The following is a 17996-nucleotide window of genomic DNA, read 5'->3' as shown; positions in this document are numbered from 1 at the left end:
TGTTCACAATCATCATTGTTTGTCTTTGAAATTGATAACTTCCTCCTTCTAGCTGTTGAGGTAGTCCCGCTATGAGTCCTTCCATCCTCCTCCTCCTGATTCTGAGGAACTTTGTCATAGTCCCAACCCAAGTGAGGTAGACCTGTGTAGTCAGGTGCACTGCTGTTAAAGAACAAGTAGAGAAAGAGAACTGGAGTATTTTGTGTAGATTTGTGTTTGGTAATTAAGGTAACTGGTCTGGTCTGAGGAACTAGAAAAAAGGAGTGGACACTGCAGGCAAATTTCAATAAGTTTGAACGACCAATCACTTTCAGGAAAAAATTATCACCCATCAGCCCCCAAACATTGCAAATAATTGGAAACAGGTTTATAAATTTGTTGAACTCCCTCCCTCACTCTCAGGCAGCCACCACTTACATCATCAATTATCACCTACAATCACTCAATATATCACCACTCATTGGTGCAATTATTATTAGTTACCTCTTCCAATCCAGGCACAGTTGTTTCATCAAGGCATTGGAATTTGACATTAGCACTTGTACTCTTTTATTCAATGATCTTCTTGGCAAGCCTTGCTAGGTGATGTAAAAAAAACATAAGATAGGCAATGGCATGTGAGGGAGGCAGGCATCATCTCCAATATCCTGAAAAGTATGTAGGGGCTTCTTCACTGCCATGGGTCCAAGTCCGATCCAGGCTTATATGTGACTTTAAAATGGTGCGTCATTATAAATCTGACACAAACAATGTTTCACTAGCAAAGAAAGAAACAAAAGAAGTTTAATAAAAGTTAAAAAGCTCTATTGTGGTACTGGCATACTCAGTCCAGAAAGTAGAGGTCATCCTCAAACTCTGGTGGTTCACCCAGAAGTTGGTCAGCTAGAAAACTTGATTCTGACCAACCACCCCCTTCCTCCTCCTGTGATGTTTCAGGAACAGTGTAATCAGGTGAAATAAAATGCTGGTTCATTGTGATCATGGTTAATCTCTCCACATTTTGAGGTGAGAGACTAGTCTTTCTCACTGTAACAACTGAACAGCTGCACTGCACACATGCTCAGCAGCCTCACTGGCTACAGGACAAGCCAGAAACTGTATCCTCCTGAGCTCTGGCCATTGGTGCATCTTTTGATGCCAATACACCAATGGGTTTTAATCCAGATACACCTCTTTCTAGTCACCTAGATACCCCTGGAACATCCTCTGAGTGGTCATTGGTGCTGACTTTTGCTTAAGCACTTTTGCCTTCACCTCTGCACTGGACTTAAGAACTTCCACTTGAATGCAAGCCAATACAGAGGCTGGGGCCGATTTTTCTGTTGCTGTTGTCACTAGTTTTCTTGTTGATGGGGTTGACGGATGTGAAACAACAAGCCTGCCCTCTCTGGAAGCTGAAGGCACCATCTCAGAACTATGGAGTGGGCTTTATGTTTCAGAAATTCTTCTTCCAGTTCCCCTGTTTGTTCAACAATCCACCTCTTGTATTGTGAAACATCCCTTTCAGAAAAAGGAATGAAGATGGGAAGATTCCTTTGTAGCGTGGATCAAGTAGGGTGGAACAGATGTACTCTTCGGAGGTGATAATATCATTTTGTAGCGTTGAATTACAAGTCAAGCAATACCTTATGCTCTCAACCAAGTAATGCACTTCTGGGTTTTTAATTTGCACCCACAAATGCGAACCTATCAGATACCTTTTTTAGCTGCTCCTGTAGCAGATGTAATAACGGGATAGCTTGGCCCATTGTACTGTCCTCCTTGCTAGCTTCCAGCGTGGAAACCTCAAAAGGGAGCAACATCTGTGTCAAGCTTTTGACTAAACCCCATTTATCTGCATCCATAGTCATAGCTTTTCCAATTGCATCCCCTCCTCTTTGAATGACATAGCCATTGATCTGTATGTAATGTTCAAACAGATGTTGCAACATATAATAGGTTGAATTCCAATGTGTTGGCACCTCCTGTAGGAGAGCTTTGACTGGTACTCTGTTACAAAGATGCCAAGCCTTAAAAGAATGGCTGAAATGAATGTAAAAGCATCTGCAGATGGTCAGTATGTTGCTGACCCATTCTCCTTTTTTTTAGAAAGTCTTGTACAATCAGGTTGAGGCATGGAGCCAAACAAGGGACCCTAAAATAACCGCCACCTGCCATGCCTTGACTATGTTACTGTCATAGTCTGTGGCAAGAAATCCAATTGAAAGACCTCTGAGTCTCAGCTATTCAGACACCTTGCTATTAAATTCCTCCAAGATATGTGCAGCCATGTGTGATTTCTCCATGGCGAATATGGCAACATGTAGATAGCTAAGACCTGTAGATAGCTTTTGCTTTGCCCCCACAAAAGAAATCCAGTGTGCTGTGGTGCACATGTAATCAGTCGCCTGACAACTGGTCCACATGTCGGTCGTCAGGTGGATAGTGTGGGCAACTCTTTGGTGCAAAGCTTGTCCAACCAATTGCAGCACATCATGATGCAGCGCTAGAACAGCAACTCTTGCAAATAAGGTCCTACTTGGAACCTTCCATTGTGGTCAGATGGATGCCACAAACTTTAAGAACCCCACATCTACCACAAAAGGAAAAGGAGGGATGTCCAGCACTAACATTTTCACCAGCTTTCCATAGTACAAACGTGCCATTGGGTGGTTGCAGTTGTAGGGCCCCCTCTGCCTACAGATGCCTGTAGTAGTAGCCTGGATTTTCTTCTTTTCTGGGGGCACTGACGCAGGCAATTTTCAGGAAATAGTAGGTGGTGGCAGACCATATGTGTGTCATGGGGCAGTTCCTAATGCCATGGTGTCTCTGTCTAACTCTGAGTCATCTTATGTCATTGTGAGTTCGCTGAAGTGAGTGATTCTGGTCCACTGCTAGAGACAGGGCTGCTTTGTGTGAGGATGAATTCACCTACTTCTTCCTCACCTTCCACCATGATTTGACCAGTTGTAGCTGATGTTTCCTGGCTCTGTTCAACTTTACCACTGCAACCACATGCAGCCATTTCTTTAAGGTGCTCCTCCCAGTGGATTACATTATTTTTTTCATATGAGCGATCTGGCATCCAGTACCATAATGTGAACAAGGCTTACCTCGATGGGTACTTGCATGGCAAATGGAGCACATAGGAATGTTCTCCTCCTTTTAGCTAATCGTAAAAATGTTCCACACTGGGGCTGTGGAGGAGTACTTTCTTATTGGACAACTGCCTATGTCTGATGAAGAACTGGAGGTAGGTGTGTGTGTTGATTGCCTCTCTGCAGCGCATACTTATTCTGAGGAATGGGTTGGAGCAGGTATCTTCTGGGGCCTTAAAAGCACGTGATTTAGTAGTGCTGTCTGTGCCACAACCCTCAGTGCAGGTAAGATAGCAATGTTGGAGTCCTCTGTGCCAGCTTCCACAATGACTGGCGCTTCGTCATCATCCTCATCATCCCCTTCAATGACTCTAAGGCTTTCTGGAACTTTTATTTTCCCTTGCCTCCCCATGTGTCTCCTGGACTTTGCCGGGGTCCACCCTATGTCCCTATTATAGTCATTAGAAGTTGTGCTTGGAGAAGCTGATGGAGTAGTGCCTTCCCTTTTCCTTGCTGGAGATCTGGGAGCCCTTGATTCAAAAAGACAAGGTTCTTGCTTGACAGAAAGCTTGACCTCCTGTTCTGCTGCAACTTCAGGAAGCTCTACTATTGTTGACTGTGACTGCTGTCCACTTTGCTCTGTTTCCTGAAATGATTGGATACTACTTTGCAAAAGGGACAAATCCAATCCTACATCATTGCTCGTCAGCGTCACCATGATTGTAGTGGCTGCCTCACTGACAGACATTTGTGGGCTTAGGTTGGGGTGGTGCTGTTGATGCAGGAGTGCTGCTCCCAGGTAACGTCCCGGGGGCTGGTGTGGCTGTCACCCGTCTCCTGAAAAAAATTGAGGTTGGCCCACCACTGGAGAAAAGCTGCTTCTTCTCACTGGCTTCTTCTTGGAAGTAACTTTCTCTGGGGTCATCTTAAGCTCTAGGTTGACAGTGGCACTAAGATGCACAAGCAGAAGAGTTTGGAGGACCAAAGTAACTGTAAGGCTTTCTCTTTGGCAGTACTGCGGGTGATTGGGGTCTCTTCTGTTGTAATTATCTAATAAATACCAAGTTAATCAAACATTGTAAAGGCAAACCACACCATAAAAAAATGCATTTAAAACTAGACAGCACAACATGCAGATCTACTGTAGTTCTTTGCTTTATCTCTATCTGTTTTAAAGGAGACCTTTGGGTTAGTCAGAGAGAGGTTCATGGGTAAATGAAATAATCCTTTAAAAAACCTATGGCGGCAATGTGGTCCAGGGGAACCGGAATAATCATTAACAAAATTAATTATGCTATTGATTTGTCTGCAGAGCTCTGCAGCCAAGGTGTCAGAATTACACCTAAAGAAACCAAATGCTGTAGTGCAGCTGTGCATCTTTGGTGGATGGATGGATGGATAAAGGCAACACGCTAAATACATTAAAAAATAAAATAAAAATGCAAATTATAAAAACAATTAAAAAACTAAAATATAAAAATTAAAATAATGACATTATAAAAAAAACAATTTAAAAATAAAATTAAAATAAACAAATATTTAAAAACTTATAAAAAAACTAAAGTAAAAAAGAAAAAGAAAAAGGCAAAAGAAATAAAAAAAAAATAGAGAATTAAAATAAAAAAGTGAAATAGAAAATACAAATTAAAATATTAAAAAAAAATAGAAACTTAAAAAACAAATGATCAATAATTAACAGTGCTTGTAAGCATCCGGCAAGGACACACTGGCTCCATGCACAAATTGGCTGCCAGCCACATGCTAAAACAACAATAAGGAGCAAGGAGGCTTGCCAAATAAAGAACACATTCAAGCCTATGGCAAGGGACACTGGCTGGATGAACAAAATGGCTGCCAGCCACATGGTCAAATCAACAACAAGGAGGAAGGAGTCATGGCAAGGGACACCTGCAAGTCTCTGGCAGGTGGCACTGACTGAATGAACAAAATGGGTGCCAGCCACATGGTTAAACAACAACAAGGAGCAAGGAGGCATAGCAAACAAAAGGCACATGGGAGCCTATGGCAAAGGTACACTGGCTGCATGCACAAAATGGCCGCCAGCTAGCCACATGGTCAAACAACAACAAGAAGGAGGAAGGAGGCATGCTAAAAAGATAGCACATGCAAGCCTATGGTAAAAGTACAGTGGTTGATTGGCCGAAATGGCTGCCAGCCAGCCACATGGTCAAATAACAACAAAGAGCAAGGAGGCATGGCAAACAAAGGTCACATACAAGCCTATGGAAAAGACACACCGGCTGCATGCACAAAGTGGCTGCAAGCCAGCCACATGGTGAAATCTACTCCAGAAGTAAGTTTGGATCATGAGTGGCACTGTTTTGGGTGCTGATGCGGAAAGAAGCCGCACGAGCGAATGTGAAGTCTCACATGTGCTTGCTAGTGGCCCAGGGGTATTGTCACGCCAAAACCCAATCTTGTGAGCACAAATGAAATCCGCTCTGTGCTGGAGTGTGAAATTCAGGTACTCAGAGCTATTTCACAAATTGTGCAGTGCCCGAATTCCTCAAACTCTGCCGGTGATGTGGAGTTCTACGCCCAGGCCTATTTTTAACAATTCAGTAAGAAATAACTTTAAAGCCTAGAATCTTCAGTTAATATTCTAGACCTAAAGAAGAATTTGCAGAGGACTGACTGCTGTGGACTCCACCAGACTGCTTTGCTACAGCTGGGTGGACTGTTTTTCTGTGTCAGCCCTACCATGAACCCTCCTGTTTCAAACCTGCATCTTTACCAGAACCCAGGACTATCAGCGTGACTCCAAGGGCTAGTTTGCTGGCCTCCTGTTTAGGCTAACAGGAACCTGGCAGGCTCCTACCATCTTGCACCTGCACCTGGAGCCAGTATGAGTAAGTCCTGAAACCCCAAATGAGGTCCCACCTGTGCTAGAGCCTAAATTGAAAACTTGGGCACAGAGAATTTTTGGCTAAAAACTGCTCTGAGAACCGAGGACCAACATGCTTTTTGATCCTCCCAAGGTGAATCACCGGTTGGCCTGACTAGGTGGCTGTTCCCACTATGTTTTTCTCTGCAGCAACAAACTCCTGGAAATGTCTCAGACACAGCTTACTGCCTCATCCCGCTGGAGATTTTTGACTTCCAAAAAAGTCAGGAAATTCAAACTTAGAAATTTTACCACACCTTTGTTCAGCAGCTCCCCGATTATGACAATTCCTCCTTGGACTCCTCGTACAGCTTTGCCCCAACGAATTTTGCCTTCTCAGAAATTTTTTCTTGAAAATACTTCTAAGTCTGAAGGTAAGTGCCAACCATGCCCAATTGACTGACCAGTGCTCCATTGCGGGTGGCTGCATTTTTCAATTGTGAACCAGTCTCACGTTACTAGATGTCTGTGGCAGGTATTTTGATCTTTAAGACACTGGTTTCTACTAAAAACCTAAAAAATGTATAACTCCAGTTCTACTGATTAAATTTTTGTATGCTAGGGGTCAATTAATTTATTAAAATGTACTATATTTTTCTTATCTGGTGGGGGATTTTCTTGTGTTGTGTGTTCACTTTATTAGTATTGGTGTGCTGCATACATTCTTTCCATATTGCCTCTAAGTTAAGCTTGACTACAATTTGCACAAGGTACCAGAGATTTAGGCACAGGTTAACTCAGTGACTTTTTGTTGTTTACCCTGACAGGGATTGTAGCAGCTGCTTGAACAGAGCTAGCATCAAGGTCAACCAACATCCCAGTTCCTCACAGGAGCTTATTTGGTAAAACTGGGTGTGATGTTTCTGTACCCATCAATTTAAGGTGCCAAAGCACAGGACTATTTATATTTGTCTAGAGTTGTTTCTCACACAAGTATACTGCTCTTGTTAAGCCATAGCGGGACCATACTGCTAAAGATAGATTTAGGGGTAGGGTCAATATTATTGTGTAAATGGTGTGGTGTTTATGTAGTGGTTAATTAGATTATATACCATACTTCTTGTTGTAGTGGTAGGCTCGTGTAGTGACTGTGATGTAACACCTTATGCAAATTATGATCTTTGAAGAAGCAACATAAGAGTCACACACACTTAAAAGAAGTCAAATTGACTGCATGTTCTTTTAGCACAAGTATTCAGCTATTCTTGGACTCACATAAAATGTTTATTTTGGAGGATGAAAGCAGAATGAGGAGAAAACAAATAAGCAGGAGTACTTTCTGTAATCTGATTCTTATAATTTGAAAGAAAAGTACATAACCCAGTAGACAAGATTCCTTGTCTCACTAAAAGTTACTGCATGTCTGAAAAATATCAACACTCTTCTATGCTGCTATATTCCAATTATATACATTTGGTTAAATTACTTGAATACAAGTTATGGATGGAGTAGTGTAATAACAGGCTGTCATTTTACTCTTACCTCCATTCACCCTGGTTCGTTTTATTCGTGGTTTCTGTCATGGCTTATGATTTCACAAATTCTCTAACACGTATTTCTTTTAAAATACCAGTATTAAAATAAATAGGGACACAGATAGAAGGTTTTAAAGGGCCTCATTTACATGAATCTGACGCGTCGACTCCAATGCGTCCGATTTGTTGCACTGCCCTACAAACCCCCAACAATACCATGGATGCTCTGTACTTATAATACAGAGCTCCATTTTGCATGTTTTCACAGAAATTCTGATGCATGTGCGGCACTAACCTCACGCATTGCTGGACTAGCATCAAAAAAGTGATGCTACTCCATCAATGCTAGGAGGACTCCATAGAGAAAAGGCCTGCATCAGTTTTACGTCTGCTTAGAACAGGAGGTAAAAATCTGACTTAGTGAAGTCACAGAATGATACAGTGAAATGTTGAAAATTTCACTGCTTCAGTTCTGCGTGGCTTTTCCCGTCGGAATGACTACCTTGCATACACTATACCTAGTGCAGGTATAATGTGATACGAGGCTTTAGAAACTGATGCATTGGGGACAATGTGTGGGTTTGTAAATGTGGAGCAGTGTAAAGTGTGCCAGTCCATATTTACAATGCCATGCAAAGCCTCCTTGCTTGTAAATATGAACCCCTTTCATGCATAACACTGCATGAAAGGGTGGTTCCATGGGTATTGTTTGAGGTGTTCCCATAAAACACCCATGGAACCCGAAGAAATCTGACACATTGCCAGATTTAGAAGTCTGAGAGCGCATCAGATTCCTGCGTCACCTCATGGGTGGCGTAAGAATGATGCAGTGCGGAGAAATATCTTTATTTCTCCCAATGAGAAGAAATATCTTTATTTCTCCCCATTTTTCCCTCTTTTGAAAACACCTCTTGTGATTTTTTTTGTGCAAGACTGTGCCCCTTCCTTCACAAAAACAATCATCCCCACAACACAGGCATCCTTACACCATGGTGCAAGGATGCCTGCTTTGGAGCCTGGCAGCATTTTGTGCGCCACCGCAGGGAGAGATACAGCACATTCTGCTCTTTCCGGGTGTCGCAGGTCAGCCCAGCAGGGCACTTGCTGCTCCGCCCTGCACCACGGACCTCTTAAATGAGGCCCAGAGTTACTTTATTCAATCCAATTATCGATGCCATTTAGCAAATAACTGGTGCAGAAAATGGGTCACATCGCATGTGGTATTTCTTTTCACTATAGCAGTGGAACCCAACCTGTGGTCCGGGGACCCCTGGGGGCCTGAAAGCCTCCTCAGGGGGTCAGCGACTGCTTAGAAAATGAAATAATATGAACAGATTAGGTCCCCAGCTTACAGGAATGACTCAGTGGGGGGTCCTGGGTTTCCAATAAAGATTCAGTGGGGGTCCCTGCGCTCCAGTAATGATAAAGTAGGGGTCCACAGATGCCAAAAGGTTGGGAACCACTACACTACAGAATTATTAAAAGAGAAACACAGCATAATACGACTATGTGTTGATCTTTGTTAACAAAACCATTGTATAATTGAGTGATTTTTTAAATAAATGGGGCAAAAGTGTATTCTTAAAAGTGATGCGAATAAGCATAAGTAAGCCTACGGTGAATTTGGTAACATATTCTTTCGAGGTACTTATTAAACATTGGCAAATTTACATTTTATCACAGGTAAAGCAACAAATGGCTGAAGTCTCTTTAAGGTGTTAGTTTTAAAATTTTGGGGTTTTATTTCGATGGCTGTACCCAAGAGACTAAACTTGCATTTAGGTTCTGGTGAGAAAAGTGCTCTGTTATATGTTGCACAAATGGCCGAACAATAGCATGTACAATTCACAAAAATCACATCCTATACACCCTATTTGTAATGATAGCCAAAAATATTTGAAACAGGCTCAAGCGGCTATGAGTTGGTTTTCAAAACCAATTAATGTAATGTTTAAAGGCCTGTTTTACTGGGTGAACTTAACAATAGTTTCCTATGCATAGGACATCACGATGAAACTGCACAAATCACAATTAAAACTATTTGAAATGAAAGTGTCCTTGTTTCACCCATTCTATTACTGAGGCCTCAGCCTTGATTTGACAGAGAGAAAAATATAAGTTTCTTATCTGAATAAAAATGAATTGTACTTCTCTGTACAATTCAAACCACCTCTATAAAATAATTGCAAATTTCACATCCCGAGCTCATTATTCATAATATACCTGTGACACATTTTCCAAGAGTACCTTTGAATCTAGAACTTTTTTAGAAGTATTATTAAGTAAAATATTAAAATCAATCTCACCTGAACTTTGAAAATGTACTCGCAGAAGTAGGTGCATTTGGAACTCTTAGTAGTTAATTTTGGTTTATATCCTACAGATTAGCTTTCTACTAGTGTCGTCTGGAGTCTAATGGCAAGAAGATTATACAAACTAAACATTTGCTGGTATATTTATTATAAAAGAAAAACAACGCTAGACACGATTTGTGCACGTTAGTATGTATGACAAAACCACATAACATATTTCACTGCCAGAAAATTATGATGAATTAGGAGGATAGCATTATGTTGGTTTTCTGGAGAAATTATAAACGGTTTGGGTCAAAGTAGGAGGGCATGTTGATAAAGAACTGATTGAAGGGTGAAATATTGAGCGGTTGCAAGCCAGTATCCCTCTAAGTGAAACTTATTTTCAGCAAAAAAAAATACAGGTGTAACCCTATTAGAAAATCCAGGATTGGAGATCCTTACATAATAAAAAGATTGGAGAACCCCCGAAGAACTACAAATGCACAATAAATTAAATTGAGGGTCAGTGGACACTTCTTTATTTTTATCTAGTATATATGATTTTTCACCTTTGAATGTAATGCATGTTCTAGTTTGACTGTCATTTGGATACAGATATCTCACCAAGACATACAACCATATATTTGTTGTATATAAAGCGTTATAGACATATTCAAAAAATAAAAATAAAATCAATGTCATAATTAACGTCCCGGATAACAGAGTTTTTAAAAAAAGATGTTGCCAAGTGCAAGGGATTAATCTATCCCCCCGAATGCGGATGCAAGTGTCAGTCTAATGATAATTCCATTTCTGTTTTTAGACAATGACGAAAATTTCTGGGAGACTTCATTTTTTCTCCGTGCTTTGGACCAGCTCATCTGAAATATGCTTGTCATAATTTCTATCTCGAATATGGAGATACCTCATCGGTCTGACAATCTTTCACCGGTCTCACAACTCCAACATAGGACTTTACTACATCAAGTTGAGTAATCAGCCTCAACTTCCAAATGTATGACACATATAGAAAAAAACTCTGCCCATGTAGCCCAGGGAGGCATTGAATGGCAAACTGTATTTACTGTATAGACATGGAGAGGACATTATTTGTTTAGAAATTAATATCAGATACCCTTCAAACACACACTAGGGTAGTCAGTTATAAATACAGGTCGGATATGTTACAACACAAAGAAAATGTACCATTTTCCTTTCTGCTTTGTGACAATATATGAGACACCCTACACTCAGCTGTCAGATATACTTGACAACTCCTACTGGTGGTTAATTAGTCAGAAACCTATGCATAACATTTTAATCAAATTTGTTTCTGTTCACGAGTGGGTTAATGCTTTCTGCTCACTTTTTAAACCCTTATTTGCGCAGGGGTGTTGGGTGATATTTACTGTATCAGATAATTACTGGGTGCATTAAATATCTCACCCTTCATTTAATTTCAGCAGATCAATCAATGTTTGCTCTATTATGCAGATTCTGGTGCAGTAAATACCAAAGTCAGCACGTTATCCACCAAAAAATAGTGTGCCCCAAGTATTATTATTTTTCTGGTGCAATTAAAAATACCTTGATTCCTACAAATTTAGAATCAGTGCCAATATGTAGATGCAAGCATTAAACACACAAAATTGATGGAGGAAATGCTTGCATTAAGTCTAATCACTGGCGATCACTCAAGGTAGCATTGAAACCCATCTTTCTTTTTTCCAGCATGCCACTTCAGTTTTGATCCAGCCGTATGTTAATCAGTCTTGACCCTGCTTCATGGGAACATTCAAACCTGAACTAGCAGGCCAGGTCCTCCCTTAACCGGAACACAAACAACCCAAAACCGGATGCACCATCCAAACCATTGTTGATGCAGATATGGTCATTAGAAATTATTAATGAATGTTTATGTGTTTTGATTAACGAAAAGTTCATAGAGAAATTAATCGTGGAGAAAATAATGTGCACGTTTGAAAAATGTGCCCACGGAGAATGGCAGCCACATATATGAAAGTTGTACTAAAATAACTAAAAGTGTGTGAAATAATGAGAATGTATAAGAATAATGTAGTAATATGTCATAATAAGATGTATAACCTATGTTTTGCATTAATTTGTAGAATTAACTTAGCCAAAGCCTTGGCCTAGTTTTCCAGGCCTCATGCAGTAGCTGAACTATTAGAACATGCTGGAAGAAAGTGACAATGCTAACCTGACCCTGAACCACCCAGTGTTAAAGTTGCTTAGCTATAATTTTCTGCAATGTACAGACAGACAGGAGATGATGAAGTCAATTTGATCCAATTATGTGTAGAGTAGACTAAATGTACTTTCCCAGGACTTGAACAATGTACACTGACTGAATGAGAGCCACAGGGTTTGCTGAAGTTTACGCCAATGACAGGGACACAGGCAGATGTGACACTAGTGATGAATCAGAGTATGGGAGTAGCCCTTCCACAAAATGCAGGTACAGTACAGCACCAGATGCAATGTCATTGCCAATTACAGTAGGTCCAGCGGTACCATTGTTTGCGCATATGAAATCAAATGCAGGAGAACAGGGTGAGATGTCACAGAGCCTCGTGAGGAGTGGAGTGAGTGATCATGTGCAGGTGATATCGACTATGGGTCAGACCTTTGATAGAGCTAGACCTTTAATGGATCTTAGTCTACTTGTTGCGCTTCCAGATGTGGCAAATGGCCCAAGTGCAAGTCAGAACTTGAAGCTTTTAACACCGCAAGCTTCAGGTGCTGTGGTACAACAGGTGCCATTGCCGGATGCAAGTGACATTTCATTACAGGGATTGACAGCACAGCAATTGAGAGCAATTGAGTGAGCGGTTGTATAGTTTGAACACTCCTCGAAATACATCAAAGGGTGAACAGCAGATCAATCGTGTAAGATGAGCTATAGAAAAAACTGAGCTAGTTGAGGAAACTATGGGAGTAAACAGGTTAGAGTCCCACACAGAAGAAGAGCTGAGGTACTTGTGTCCAAGGATTACAAGGGAAGTGAGCAAGATACATCAGAAATTGGCAGATCAGGCAGACAAACATGACATAGAGATTGAGAGAACAAAGCATTTGAAAAGAAGTTACAGGTTAGATTTTGAGGCAAGAGATTTTGAGCACATAAGTTCAGCAGGGATGAAGGTACATCTAAAAGAATTATTGCAGAGTGCTCAGATTTGGGGAGCATTAGAGAAGTGGGAAGGCAGATGGGCAAAGAAGAAGGATAAATGGAAACGAGATTCACAAGAAGGATCTGAAAGTACTCAGAAAGAAAAGGATCCAGTAAAGATTTTACCGATGAGGGAAATTCCAGGAGGGCAGTTTGTTCATATCCCATGGCACAGGAGTGATATACTGTAATTCACAAATGATTACCCACAACTGAGAGGGAAACCATTTGAGTGGTACCAGCAGACAGATCGATTTGTGAATCTTTCTAAATGTCTGTGGGAAGACTTGAATACCTTGTTAGAAATAGTGGTTCCAGCTGATTTGTGGGTTGAGTGCAAGAGAGCAGTGGATTGGCCGACGAGTGAACCGGAAAGGGATAGAGTAACAGGTGCACCATCACCTGAAGTGATGAAACATTATTATGAGGTGATTGAGTTCCTGAAGATGAGAATTACTCCTAAAAATATTGACTGGCAGAGAATTGACAGGACAGTGCAAGTGGCGAAAGAGGTCGATACATACATATTATGAAAGATTGCTGAAAGTATTCAAAGAGTACAGTGGCAAGTAAGCAATGATCCGAAAGACATGTTACACTTTGTGTTCAGGTTTGTCGAAGGATTGAGACCTGAAATAGGGCAGATAATTAAGAGGCATTTGATTTGTTGGCAAGCGAAGCCGATTGATGAAGTGTTGCAGTATGCGAAATACTGTGGTGATGAGATTGAGTTGAAGCAGAAATAGTTGAAGGAGAAAACGATGGTGATGCAGATTAAGGCAGCTCAGACAGGAGTGCAAGGATCTTTAGTGTAGCAGATGCTGCAGCAGCAGGGAAATGTAATTTTCCAACCTCATATGAGAGGTAGGGGTCCTGGAGTCAATGTGACTCGTGGGCTGGATTTGAGTACTGTGGTGGTTCAGAGTGATATGCAGGGGATGAAAAAGATGTTACCATGTCATCTGTGCAGAAACATGGGACACTGAAAACGGGAGTGTCTATTGATGGTGCAGGATGGTGCTGTTCAGCAAGGTGGTGATGTCAATACATTTAAAAGTGTGAAAGTCCCTAGAATAAGAGGACTTAATCCAAACGTTCAGAACTGAGTGCAGAATTTTCAACCCATGCAAAAGATGCAAGTGTTGCGTGCACAAGTGACACAGTTGCAACCAGCGCAGCAGCAGGTTCCTATGGTACCTAGACAGCAAATGCAGATACCTCAAGCCCCGATGGAACAGCAATAGATGATGCTTATGAGAGAGCGTAGGTTAAATATCGTATATTATAGACGTGAAATGTTTACATTAACAAAGCAATATTAATAATTAATAATTAAAATGTATTAATAAACGTAAAGATTTACTCATTTATGAACACTAATGTTGAATAATTAATAATCTTTCAAATATACACATTATTACGATCATAAATATATGCATTAGAATTTGTATGTCTTAAGTTAGCATGAGTCGCAAACTAGCTGTGTAACTCTCATTTAAAGCGTATTTTTCTGCTTCTTCTGTGTGCAGACTTGCAAATGACCATGACCCAGCTATTGTTCTTTTTGTATTAGTTCGTAACATGAAGGAATCTTCTCATCCGCATGCTAGCAGCTTTTAGTATAAAGTTATGCGCTTCGAAACATTAATGGACACTCTCAAGGACAATGAGACGAGGGGAAGAGAACTTCTGACCTGAGACGTGTGCCAAGATGGTGAAGTAACCCCGGACGTACCACCTACGAAAATGCTGATTATGAAGACCAATTGAAAGACAAGCCAATATCAAGAAATGACATATGCATTACTTAATGTATAATTTGATTGGTTGCCAATGATGGGGTGTAGTTATTAACCAATAGAATTTTGTGGGAATGGATTACGAAAAGGGGATAAAAACTCATGACCCAAGAGACAAGACACATTAGGTAGGGAATGATACCGATTGCATCCAGAAACTCTGTCACTCTATTTGGTGATCTGAGACTTAGACAAAATTATCCTAGCCCATAGACTGCCCTATTACACTTTCCTCCTTATGAGGAGAGTGTCCCTTGCTTCTAATTTAGATAGATTGACGGTGAACTATCTGATGTCCTGAAGACGAAGACTGATCCTGTAAGCTGACCTAACTCGAGGAGGGTAATTATTAATGCTAACAAAATCTATATGCCTTTCTTTCTAGGTACCAACTGCTGTATGTTTAATTAGGTATCTTAGTTAGATGTTTTCCAAATTGATGTTCTAAATTGTTTTGCATGAAGCCCAACATGCTAATGCTCATTTGAGGTTAGATGAGGTATTCATTTGACGGACGGAACTGACGTGACTGACATGTAGCTATGCTGAACTGATATTCTATTGTTTATCATGCACTATGGTCTATTCTCTGCTAACGCATCTATCCTATGATTCTGATCATCGCATTGTTGAAAGTTCATCATAATTGCCACTTTGTGATTATGATTTTATGCTTCTTGGTTTTGAGATTAATACGTTCATTATTATTAGATTGTAATCAATAGGGAATAAATTCACAAATCTTCCGTCAAGGTGTGGTTATTTGAGTCTAAGAACATCTGAATGCGCCGAAGATTTATTAATGGTTATGGTGAAATATATTTGATGTTTGATAATCTCGTCTTACGGAGACTCACCACTGGGTCCAAAGGTTCATCGACCTAAAACGAGTCCTGATGTGTATAAATTGACATAGACGGACGCGTTAACACTTACTCAGCAGGTCACAGGTCAGAGACAAGACAGAAGTAATGACACAGTGCACCAATTCCCATTACAAAGTGAGAATGAAATAAACAATGAATGGAGGAGAATTAGTTCGGATGAAGAGCCATGTATGCTTACAGCATCATTAGAGGTAGATCAGAGAGGACCTTTTGTGAAGGGAAAAATTATGGGTCACAGAGTGTAATTCTTAGTGGACACAGGAGCTACACGCCCAACAGTGAGAAGTGCAGAAGCACCAAACTTACCTCTTTCAGGCAGAACAGTTCAGGTTGTGGGGGCAGCAAAGAGACAATTGCCAAATCCGATCACAAATCCAGTGCAGGTTGAGATTGGCAATTTCCAGGGACGGCATAAGTTTGTAGTTTGCGAATCAAGTCCAGTACCTCTACTGGGAAGGGACTTGTTGTGCGAGACCAAATGCTTCATTAGTTGTTCGAATTCAGGAATAGAGGTCCAGACTAATAGCGATGATGAGGAAGAACAAACATCTGAAACAGCAAATTAAAACGTTAATGAAAAGCACCCGTTGATTCAGTTTTTCCCAATGTTTACTGTGAAAGAATTGCATGCAGATTTACAAGGAACAGTGCAGGAAAATGTATGGAACCTGACAGGTAAAGAAGTGGGTGGTTTGGTCAAAGGAGTGGAGCCAATTAAGATTACTCTGAAGCCAAATGTAGTGTTTCTGAAGCTTCCACAGTATAACATGGCACAAGATGTTATGATGAAAGTGGCACAAATAATTGGAGATTTCCTGAAACAGGGGGTTTTAAAAGAAGTGTTGAGCAGTCCATGTAATTCACCAATAATGGGCCTAAAGAAGCCGTGTGGGAAAGCACGCTGTAACCGTGTGGGTGTGGATGAATCACTCTAGACCGCGTTAGTCTGGGAAAAGGACTTTTATTGGTGATAGAAGATGTGGTATGAAACAAGTGAGTATTCTTCAGTCTTGGGTTGCGGGGTTTTAGGGTGGTGGGATGCTCTTGAGGTTTTGGTCTTCACTCTTCTTTTTCTGTCTCCCTGGTTGACAGGTCATTCCCTGGGAAGCGCATGTGGAGAGAAGAGAATATAGCGGTAAGTGTACTTGATACTTAAATCTATTTTGTCTCCTTATCCTTTCTTTGTTTTCCCTGTCTCACTGTTCTTGTCACGGTTATATTTCTCGGACCGATTCAGGTTAGTATGTGCTTTCTTCCGTCTTTTTCTTAGTGCTTTAACTCCTGTTCTTTCTGTCCTATTAATTTCCTTCAGTGCTCAACCGTTCCTGTGCGTAGCTTAGCTGGTCTACTTTTGGTGACGGTGCTCTACGGTGCCCGGTGGTATGTACATTATCACCCCCTTTTTGGGTTTTACCCTCCTGCTTGTCTGTTTCTCTTTTCCAACCCCCTACCTCCCCCCAGTGTTTGTGCTTGTTATGTTTCCCTGTTTTGTCCTCCCCCTCCCTTCTTTCCGTGGTTTCCTTCCCCCACCCCCCTTTTCCCACTCCGTTCTCTTTCTCTCACTCTCACTCTTGGTCAGGGACATGGTCCCACGCACCTGAATGGCCACTCTACTCCTGAAGCGTGGCGGGATGCTGCAACTTGTCCTCCCGGTTGCCTGGAACAAGGTCTTCCGACGCTCGTCTTTCGCCTTCACCTCCGGTGCTCGGATGGGACCGCTGTCTCCGACTCTCGGGCGGGCTCCGCTCCTCGGCTTCCGCATTCACCTCTCTTTTGCTGGGTTTCTCCTCTTCCAAGAAATGGTTCACAGCTGTTCCCTTGCCTCCTGCTTGCTCCTCCAAAGCTCTGAACGCCGTAGGTTCTGACCGCGACACTTTTCACCTCCCAGCGCCCTGCCACTGCCGGTCTTCCCACCAATCACGGGCAGGGATCCGCGGAGCAACAGGGGCAGCGTCAGCACAAGTGGGAGCTGAGTGCAGGCGAACAGGTTCCAGCCCGTCACATACACTCCCCCTAGAGAGCGGCCTGTCGAGACGCTCCAAGACCGGATAACGGGAAAGAAAATCCGCGGTCACCATTTGTTTACCCGGAAGATGCTGTATCCGAAAGGAGAATGGCTGTAAGGAAAGGAACCAGTGGAGAATACGGGAATTAGTGTCCTTATGATGGGCGAGCCAGGTAAGAGGAGCGTGATCAGTAATCAGGGTAAAGGTCTTGCCGGACAGATAATATCTGAGAGACTCAATTGCCCATTTAATCGCCAAACACTCCTTCTCTATAGCAGGATAATGTAATTCCCGCGGTAGAAGCTTCCTGCTGATGTACAATATAGGGTGGATGGTATCATCATCCTGTGGTTGGGATAA

Source organism: Pleurodeles waltl, chromosome 8 (assembly GCF_031143425.1).
Source record: "Pleurodeles waltl isolate 20211129_DDA chromosome 8, aPleWal1.hap1.20221129, whole genome shotgun sequence".
Taxonomy (NCBI): domain Eukaryota; kingdom Metazoa; phylum Chordata; class Amphibia; order Caudata; family Salamandridae; genus Pleurodeles; species Pleurodeles waltl.
This window is presented reverse-complemented; position numbering follows the sequence as displayed.